This window comes from Gavialis gangeticus, unplaced genomic scaffold (genome assembly GCF_001723915.1).
Source record: "Gavialis gangeticus isolate Ggan-Ray unplaced genomic scaffold, GavGan_comp1, whole genome shotgun sequence".
Classification (NCBI taxonomy): domain Eukaryota; kingdom Metazoa; phylum Chordata; order Crocodylia; family Gavialidae; genus Gavialis; species Gavialis gangeticus.
In genome coordinates, this window is record NW_017729029.1 from 38,731,944 (window position 1) to 38,740,932 (window position 8,989).

Consider the following 8,989-nt stretch of genomic DNA (forward strand, 5'->3'; position numbering starts at 1 on the left):
ATGATAGAAATCATGATTCTGAGAAAGGGAATGTATGCAGCTAACAAATAAAGATACTGGACTAAGAAGGGGCACAGTCAACTGGTACACAGACTGAAGAGAGGTGTCAAAGACAGTGTGCAGTCTGGATCTGCCCTGCAGATCCCTATGATCTGGCCTGTGATAATGCCATGGGTATTGCACTGCAGCATGCAGTGTGCATCAGATTCGGCTGGATCTGGCACGTGGGCCCAGTTTACTGCATACTCTGCACACAGTACATAGGGCTGATTTGGTGCATGCACTGCATGTGATGTACAGGCCAGTCTGGGGCATGTGCTGCATGCAGCAGTGTAAGCGTGCTGCCAAGCCAGCTGGCCTCTGCCTGCAGGTTCTGCTCCCTGAAGAGCTCCTCAGCCAGTCCTCCAATTAAAAACACAGTGTTTGAGCAGCAAACAAATGAACATAGAAACAAATCAAACCAAAACTTTCTGCTCTGTTTGGGGTCCTAGGAAGGGAACCCTTTAGTTCTGGCCCCAGAATAGTATCTTGGCTCTCCTTGGTAGCAAACTTGTTCAGCTCATAGCTTGCCTTCTGCTCACAACTGTTCCCTCACAGATTGCTTCTCTTCTGCTCCTAGGGAGACATTTCTTCATTATCTAACACCCCACAGCTAAGCTTTATCAACATGGTTGAGTGTTCCCTTTTAAAGGTAGAGGCCACCCTGTTACAGGCTGCTGCACTAGACAGGCCTTGTGCTACTCATCTGAACCATAGATCATGATGAGTTTGATACCCCTGGGTTCAGAATAAAAGAGTTCAGGAGAACCTGCAGTTTCTAAAGGACATAGCACAGGCAGCTTGACAAAAGGCTATTCCAACATGGGAGAAACATAAGAAGAACAGAAGAAGACTGATGTGGCTATGGAAGGAGCTTCTCAGATGCCTCAAAATACATGTACATATACATATACATATATGTACCCCCTCCTGGCAAGGATCCATGCAATATGTATACGTATATGTATATACTTGGTGGAGGAAACCCTGGTAGGGATATGAATGATGGTTAGCCAGTTGGCTTAGAATTTGTTGTAGCCCAGGAGCTTGAGTTTTCTCTTTCTTAGTTGTATAAGACCAGAGGACCAGAAAGACAAAGAAAGCTTAAAAGACAGGGTTGTGACAGGGCGCAACCTAGGGGTGCTGTGATCTCCCCTAGTGCCCCCTACTGTGCCAAGTCAGTTTCAATGCACCCTCACTATCTTTTGCCGGGAGGGGGCTTGCCCCGAGCACAGACCCAGCTGCGGAAGCTGGGCCCCACCCCCACCTGCAGCAATGAGTGACCATGACAGGCAGCAGCCTGTCACTGCTTCCCGAAGCACGAGCTCCTTCCCGGCAGGGGCCGCTCTGCGGAGTGCGGCAGTACTGCGGGGGGCTTGCATGGCTCTGGCCCACTTGGGACCCCGGTGCTGTCACACAGCCTGCTGCAGCTCTGCCAGCCCCGCAGCGCAGTGCCCCCATCAGGAAGGGGCTCGCACTCTCCCACATGATGAGAGGGGCTGTTGCCCGCAACAAGTGCCCTGCCCCTTCCTGCTGCAGAGGCGGGAGTGGATGTGGCCAGGCAGGGTCCCTGAGGGGAGAACAGGGCAGGGAGCATGGTGGTGAGGGCGGGCAGGCCCGGTTGCAAGTGGGGTAGAGGGGAGACTAACTCTTCTCCCTGCCCCTCTCTGCCTCAGGGGCCATGGTGCCCTGCTGCTGCAGCACTGAGCGGGGAGCACCCTCTTGCTGGGAGGGGGCTTGCCCCAAACACAGACTGAGCCGTGGGGGCCAGGCCCTACCCCCGCCCAGCAGCTGGAGTAGCAACGTCATGGCTTACCAGACCATGAGCCCCTTCCCAGGCGGGGGCCAATCTGCGGGGCTGGCAAAGCTGCTGCAGAGCATGGCAGTACAGCGGGGGGCTTGCAGGGCTCTGGCCTGCTTCGGATCCTGGTGCTGCCATGCACAGCCTGCTGCAGCTCTGCCAGCCCTGCACCACAGTGACCCTGCTGGGAAGGGGCTCATGCTCCCCCACATTATGACAGGAGCTGCTGCCCCCAACAAGGGCCCTGACCCCTCCTGCTGCAGCTGCGGGAGGGGACACAGCCAGATGCTGACTGGCAGGGCCCCTTGGAGTGGGGCAGCAGGGACAGGGGTTATTCCTCCTCTGTCCAGCAGAGGAGACACCAGGGGTCCTATTCCCAGGCAGGAAGCATGGTGGTGAGGGCAGGCAGGCCCAGGTGCCAGTGGGGGTAGGGGGGAGCCAAACTCTCCTCCCTGCCCCACTCTGCCTCAGGGGCCATGGTGCCCAGCTGCTGCAGCAGCAAGCAGGGAGTGCCTGGCAGACCCAGCTCAGGTCGCTGCCGGTGGGATAGAGAGGGAGGAATTAAACCCCTCTCTGGCCAGTTCAGCACGGACTGGCCATGCCCCCACCCAGCACAGTTTCAAGGCATCCAAGGGTGTGCCCGCATTGCCTTAGTCCAGAGTCCTGGTACAAATTGGTTCAGCCTAGACAGGTTAGACTAACCTGCAAAGGTTGAATCAGTTCAGGCTGTGGCTTTTTGATTGTCTGTCCCTAGCCTAAATGTATGAGAGATGTGCTATATGTGAGGGGGATGTTACATGTAACTATGGTCAAGGCACCCAAGGGAGAGAAGGGGTACAGATTTGGCTATAAAACCCAGGCAGAGATGAGACCTGTGGATTTCCCAGAAAGACTTTCTGAATCCCTGGCTGTAAAGCTTTCTGTTGTCTTTTTGGTTTATTGTATTGCATTTTAAATTAAACTATGTATTGTCACTCCGTCTTATTGGGCTGTGTCTTAGTTTAGGTGAAGTCTAATATTAAATCTGGTAACAATGACATTACCGTGGATTGTAGTTTCTGGAAACTGGAGTTCATAGTATATGCAAGGAAATATGGCAAGAGTAGTTTCTCCTGCTTACAGGGCAAATGTGAAAGAAAAGTCTGCAAGCGAGCCTCAGGAAACAGAACAGTGAGCAAGGATGGCTCCCTAGCTGCTGTCACTGTTATTTACTACAAGAAAAGATCTTTTTTTCTTTTATTCTGCCTTAAAAAAAAGCCAGGGCTCATATGTTATTCTCACATTTTATGGGAGAAAATATAGTATTTGAAAACAGTCATATCCCCCCACCTTAGTTTCACCAAACTAAATATACCTAATTCTCTCAACCCCTCCTCAGCTTGCATCCAACCTCTTTATCATCTTTGTTGCTTGTTTTTGGATCCTTTCCAGTTTCTCCACATCCTTTTTAAATTGTAAAGCCCAGAACAGAACACAGTATATTATCTAGGCCAGGTACAGACATTCCTCTTTTACCAGTATAAGTGATTGGACACTGGTCTATACTCAGAACAGAACAGAAGTTTGGCCCACAGACTGGTTTAAAAGGGGTGGAACCCAGTCTAAGATTTGACACCCCCCATCATCACCACCACTGCCACCAAAAGGCAAATGTGGGTTCTGTTCACTACCAATTAAACTATGCTGCTTACAGAAAACTGCATAACTTAGACTGGTTCCGCCTCGGGCTTTTTGAATGTCCGTACCTAATCCTAAGAACTAACAAGTACTGAGTAGAGGGTTACTGTTACCTCCTGCTTCTTACTATAGTATTTTGGGCTCCTGTTAGTGCAGCCTAAAATTGCACTTGCTTTTTCATATTGCTGGCTCATGTTGAATCTGAGATCTACCAAAATGTCCAAAACCATTCGCAGCAACACTACTGCCTAATTAGAAATCTCTTATTGTGAACTTGTACACTTATTTTATGTAGGGAAGCTTAAACACCTTACTTTTTGTCTTTGTTGAACTTGACTGAGTCATCTTCTGTTCATTCTCCAGCCTGTCAAGGTTCTTTAGAATTTTACCTATTCCTTCAAAGTGTTGAAAAGCCTTTCCAGCTTTGTCATCCACAAACTTGATCAGGGAAGTTCTCTCTTACATTGAAATCATTAATAAAAATGTTAAATAACATCAGACCCAGAATACACCCCTGTGGAACCGGACTTGAAACCTCCTACTATTTTGACATTGATACAATTACTCTATGTTTGTAATCATAGGCAAGAAGCAATCAGAAAATCATTTAATTCTAGTCTGCCCACTTATTGTAGGCTATGTCATGGCTGCCTCTAACAGTAGGAGATTCAGCTCGGTGGGCCAGGAAGTCTGTTCCAGTCTAATCTTCTGTGTTCCAACGTAATTCAATACTTTGGGATTCTTCAGGATGAAAGGTACTGAGCATAGGTGGGTATTAATAAGATTACCCCTTGCTTTTAATTTGGTAGCAGGAGGTTATAAATCAGCAGTTTATCCATATGCATGTTTTTTTTCTTACATTCCCTATAAAAACACCTTAACTTCTCTTCTTAGTTTGTGAATCTGCTGGCTACATCTGTGGTTTTTCAGCTGACTCTGTCTACAGATTTCCATCTAGCGTGAATTGAAATAGACTTATTCAGACAATGGAGATTGGATCAAGTTCCCACTTGCTAATGTTTTAATGGACTGCTCTGTTTCCACATTAAAGCACTTGGTTGGTATGTGCACTATTGTATGTGCTGTAAACCTGCCTGTCTTGCCCTCTAGTGGCTGTTATGAAAATAGTTTAACATTAATCCAGACAGTTGATGTCTCTCCTGAGATGAGTCTGGAGCAGAAGGCTTGGAGTCTGATTTCATTTTTCAGTAAATCAGTGCCAGTGTCATAAGAAATGCTATTAGGTAGGCAAACAAACAGGAAACTGTCCCAAAACAGAGTGAAAGAATGGAATGATATCAGCATGAGCCTTAGGGTGCAACTGTTATATCTGCATGATTTTGTAACCATACTAGTGTACTGAAACTGCTGCAAATTTAACCTTCTTTTATTCAGAGTAAAAGTTAGTGTGCTTTAGCTATATCATATTGCTACAGCAGGGGTGGCAAACAGGAGCGCACAAGCCACAAGTAGCATGAGGTGCCATGTGCAAGCCCCAGATGCTAAGGAAAGGGAGGCACAGGAATGGAGGCAGGGATTGGAACACTGCACGGGGAGGTGTCAGCTGTCATCACTAAGAGCCAGATTAACACTTCTCTGGCCCTGCAGCTGCTGCCAAATTCACACCCCCATCACCGTATGAAACTGCAGCAGTTATGGGGATAGGGAAGGGTTAACCTGACCCTTTCTTAGCAGTGACACTTCTTGCTGCAGCAACCTGCCCTTGTTCTGCTCTGGGCAGCAGGGTTGCCAACCGTCCAGGAGCCTAATTGAAGCTCTGTGTTGTGAGTGAGCCCCGATGCTGAAGAAGCCATGGAGCAGAGCACTGCCATCCGACATCTGAATGAGAGCACAGTGCCCTGCAGGGAGCATTGTCTCAGGGCATTGTAGGCCATGGAAGCCCTCCCCACAACAGCTACGTGCTGCTGCTGCATCTTGTACTTGCCTGTAACAATGCTTGTTCACAGGTAGGCAGACAGTAGTTCTTCCTTGGGCCTCCATACCAGGATGGGGAGTAGGGCCAGTGGAGGTAAGGCTGGGGAGGGAGACCGGGGGGGGCATCAGGACGAGGGGGTTAGTAGGGGACCCCTAGGATGGGGCCAGCACAGTGTAAAACCATTGCATCACGTGAGCAGGATTGCCAATCCAAGAATGCTTTTTTGGACTGATAACTGGAACACTTTTTACTGACATCCAAACTTTTTTCTATGTTGGGTGGTAACCACCTGAATTTGAACCCTGCCCTTGTCAAGGGCCTGGCAGAAGCCTTATATGTACAGTATGTAAAATATATGCTAGTAAAAATAATTTGGTTGTCTAGTAAAAAGTTTGCAGATTGTCGGTAAAAATATTTGTCTTGGGTTGGCAACCTTGCTGTGTAGCCACAGGTGGAGGTTCAAGACCCCTGCCTCTATTCTGGTGCTCCAAGGTACAAACTCTGAGGTGCGCCTCTGGGGGACAGGGATTAGAGTAGCACTTGATGCAGGGAGGCTAAACTTGTGGCAAGCCTGCCAAAAAGCTTGGCCACCACCGTGCCTCAGGATCAGGCAGATATCAGATTTATGATTAAATTGTTATATTTGCTCATGGCAGCTGTTCTCCCCTATTAAACCCATACCCGCAGATTCAGTTTTGTTCAGAGTAGGTCCTTACACCATAGTTGTCACTAGAGCTTGTCCATTAGTAAGCTGAGCATTGTGAGGGGTGTCTGCCTACTACTGTCTGCCTACCTGTGATCATGTGGGGTTGCTTCAATTTCCCCAGTTCCTTGAACAGCTCTGGGAGTTCTTGGACTGGGTTTATCTTTGGAGTTTTAGTCTTGCCTCAATTCAGCCTCTGTACTAGGCCTAATTCTTCACTTTCACATGCAACGACTAGGGCAGCTTTATGTTCACCTTTCTAATGTGGTCACTATCTGGCTGTTTTGGAGGTCTGCTGTGGACTCAGGCTGAAAGGTGCTGCATCTTTGGCACCTGGTGTCAGGCAATAACATGGTTAGTGTTGCCTGTGGGTCTGGTGGGACCCTGGGATGTTTCTTGTTCCTTGAAGCTCTCAGCTTGTCTAGTTGCTGTAATGGCTTACTCAAGGATAAAGATAGTGTTGAGTTGCAATGGCTCTAACATGCAGCAGACTCTTGTGGCACAAATATATGATCACATCATTTCACCATGAAACCTGCCTGTGAAGTCACAGCACTATGCTAGGGCATATAGGCATAGGGTGGTGGGCTGTGACAAAATCTTTCAGCAGATTCGCCCACTCCTAGAAATCATGGACACAACTTATATCATAAATACTCTTTGGGGAGAAAATAAAATGTTTGTCAAACATGCCAGTGATGGCAGTATAAGACTCCTTTTTCATGACTAAATGATAGCATAATGTCATCAGCCTGTGATCCAATCAGATATGGGAGAGAATTGATCTGCTCCTCTGGCTTGTTTTTCAAACTGGATGCTTGCCTAAATGTCTTAGATCTGGTCTTCCCTCTGGTCCTTACCTGCCTGGAAAGTGAATTGCCCTGGAGCTAGTATCTGATAGGCAGGAGCCCAAGTGCTGGAGCCAAGACTTACACTTGGGTTCTTCTGTGAGTCATGTAAAACTCACTTGAGCTTGATCTCAGGGCTTCCACCATTATCCTGATGCTGCCACTATATCATATTTGCTCTTTTGGGAAATATGCTCTTTCAGTACAAGCTGCAGAACAGCAGCTCCTAGCAGAGAAGGAAAAGAGTAAAGCATTCTTGCAACTTCATTCAACACAGCTCAACTCCATGCTTGCTAGACCTCACCAAGCAACCCCGACATCAGAATGACTGTATTCTAGTGACCACTGCTAGAGTACAGACACCAAGATTGGATTATGCCACGTGACCCGTGGGGTGGGGTAACTGGGAAATGAGTTTTGGAGCTTTTGCATCTATGACCTTGTCACTATGCTTTGAAGTTTCTCTAGATCAGCATATGGTCCGTGAGCTGGATCCGGCCCACAGAGCCAGAGAAGGCTTTGCCTGTGGCTAGGCAGCTTTATCTGTGCTATACTACAGCCAGGCATCAGTGAGAAGTGGGGCTGGGGTTTGGCCACACTTCATCTGTGTGGGATGTAGAAACAACAGCAGCAGCCACCTGTATCAAGTGAACTGGCCCACCATGGACCTGCACTGGCTTCACCACTCCAAGCCACTCCTCACTTCACCACTCCCCAGTTCACTACTCAAAGCTTCCTCCCCCTGCTATGAATAATAATTCTGGGATATTTCATCAACATCACTAATATGGTCTCAACAGAGCATCTTTTTGAATCATTTATTCCAGGGGTGGACAACCTGCAGTATTCATGCCATAAATGGCAGGTCTGGAAGGAAGCAGAGAAAATGGCAGCAGATGGAGCAGGCAAGAGAGTACAGCCCAATAGATGTGGCAGACAGGGCAGGGAAGAGTGTGCAGAGCAGTGGATCAACAGGGGAAGCAGACTGGAGTGGCACTTGGGGAGAAAGAAGCGGGGCTTACCTTGTGGCACACCTGTCAAAAAGGTTGGCCCCCACCTGTGTAGCCTGTTGTGGTCTATAAATGGTCAGGAAGCCTTTGCCAGCTTTGGCTCTGATTTCCAAGGGTAGCTGAACTAATTCACATCAAGTTGTTTTATGAGGTGCACCTCTTTTTGTACCTGATTTTTGCAGAGATGAGTGAAGCTGTCTGCCCCCTGCCCTGTCTAGGCCAGGGTCAGGGTCTGGATTTACAGTGGTCAGAAGGCCTTGTTACACCTTACGCTGTATGCCGCACAAATATTGTTCGGCTTAGTGCTAGCTTGGAATTTGCAACAGCCTCACCAAAGGCTAAAAAACTTTCTCTGCCTGCCTCCCACCTGCACAGCTGTGACTTGCCACTAGAAGGTTGGTGAGCAAGGGCAGGACGAGGAGCTATAGCAGCGAGTTGCCACTAGAGGCCTTGGGAGCCAGGACAGGCTTCTCTCTCTGCTCTAAAGCTGTGCAAGGAGAGGGAAATGTTTGTGGGCAAAAAAAAATCCCTCATCTGGTAACCCATGCTGCCTGCACCAGTCATATCATGATCCCTTCATGAAGGTGAATGATACTATCCAGGTGGACTTGAGGACTGGCAAAATTGCTGACTTCATCGAGTTTGACACAGGTAGGTCCCTTCTTCTCTTGTTCTGCCCTTGTACTCCACTCTGACTAAACACATGTTACTTGGGAGGTGAGGGTTTTTTGTGGTGACTTTTATAGATAAGGACAGAAGTAGCTTTTGCCTGCTTGGTAACTCCCCTGCCCCCCTGCCTGTTCCTTCTGCAAGGAGATAAGCACCATAATAAACAAATTAGGTTTTGAAATTTGGGGGGGGGGGGCTCAATTCACAAAAGTTATGAAAAGGCATCTCGAGTCTAATGAGGGGTCCCTTGAATCTAAAACGGTTAAGGACCAGAGATCTAGACCTTGACTGTCCTTCTGATCCCAT

The 8,989-nt window shown here is 48.1% G+C and overlaps 1 long non-coding RNA gene across 1 annotated transcript; it reads left to right on the forward strand.

Annotated features, from left to right (window-relative positions):
- Positions 1–3,542: 3,542 nt before the first annotated feature.
- Positions 3,543–4,581, forward strand: LOC109300408. Its single transcript, XR_002098204.1, has 2 exons — positions 3,543–4,285; positions 4,412–4,581. It is a non-coding gene; the product is annotated as an uncharacterized LOC109300408 (long non-coding RNA).
- Positions 4,582–8,989: the final 4,408 nt, after the last annotated feature.